This window comes from Lygodium microphyllum, chromosome 26, assembly GCF_053477565.2.
Source record: "Lygodium microphyllum isolate KBCC chromosome 26, Lygodium_microphyllum_v1.1.10, whole genome shotgun sequence".
NCBI classification, from domain to species: Eukaryota; Viridiplantae; Streptophyta; class Polypodiopsida; order Schizaeales; family Lygodiaceae; genus Lygodium; species Lygodium microphyllum.
The window spans coordinates 128,899,979-128,900,954 of NC_141160.1; the positions used below are offsets into that span (position 1 = coordinate 128,899,979).

Genomic DNA, 976 nt, shown 5'->3' on the forward strand with positions numbered 1-976 from the left:
AATCCATGGCCAAGACCACATCAGATCTTCTTCTTCTCACTTCTATCATGAGAATGGGTTGGATGACCTCTTTCCCTGCCTCAAGAGCTTCAAGAGGAGTAGCTTATGTAGCTACTTGGCACCATTGCTGATTTCCAGGACGTGAGTATGCACTCACACTGTTTGCACCATCTGAACATACTCCTATACTGTGGGAGAAATTCAGGGTGATGATCCTCTTGATGCATTGCTATTGATTCCGGCCTTGGCTCCTTGCTCCTGGAACGCTTGTCTGTAGACTACGGCAAGAAATCAAAGCTAAGGTTTACTGTGTACCTTTCCCCTCAAGTGTCTACTTCCGTTGTGGAGCCCTGCAACAGCGTCTTGTCCACTCACTCTCTTCTCGAGCATACTGATGTGTCTGTGTTGCTTGACAATGAAGCCATATACGACATTGCAGACGCTCCTTGGACATTGAGCGTCCTATCTACACTAATTTGAATCGACTCGTATCTCAGGTTATTTCCTTCCTTACGGCCTCGCTTCGCTTTGACGGTGCCTTGAACGTAGACGTTACCGAGTTTCAGTCGAACTTGGTTCCTTATCTGAGAATTCATTTCATGCTTTCGTCTTATGTGCCCGTCATTTCGGCTGAGGAAGCCTATCATGAGCAGCTCTTTGTTGCGGAGATCACCAACAGTGCCTTTGAGCCCGCGTCTATGATGGCCAAGTGTGACCCGAGGCATGGAAAGTATATGGCCTGCTGTCTCATAGAGGCGATGTTGTGCCCAGGGATGTAAATGCAGCTGTGGCCACTATCAAGACCAAGAGGACCATTCAGTTTGTGGACTGGTGCCCTACCGGGTTCAAGTGCGGCATCAACTATCAGCCTCCCACTGTCGTGCCTGGAGGTGACCTTGCCAAGGTACAGAGAGCCGTGTGCATGAGCACAAAGATCATCATCCGTGCCACCAGGACTCGAATTTGCAGATCGTAA

The 976-nt window shown here is 49.1% G+C and overlaps 1 pseudogene; it reads left to right on the plus strand.

Annotated features, from left to right (window-relative positions):
- The first annotated feature begins 225 nt into the window (after positions 1-225).
- LOC148013791 (tubulin alpha-1 chain pseudogene) lies at positions 226-976 on the plus strand (annotated as a pseudogene).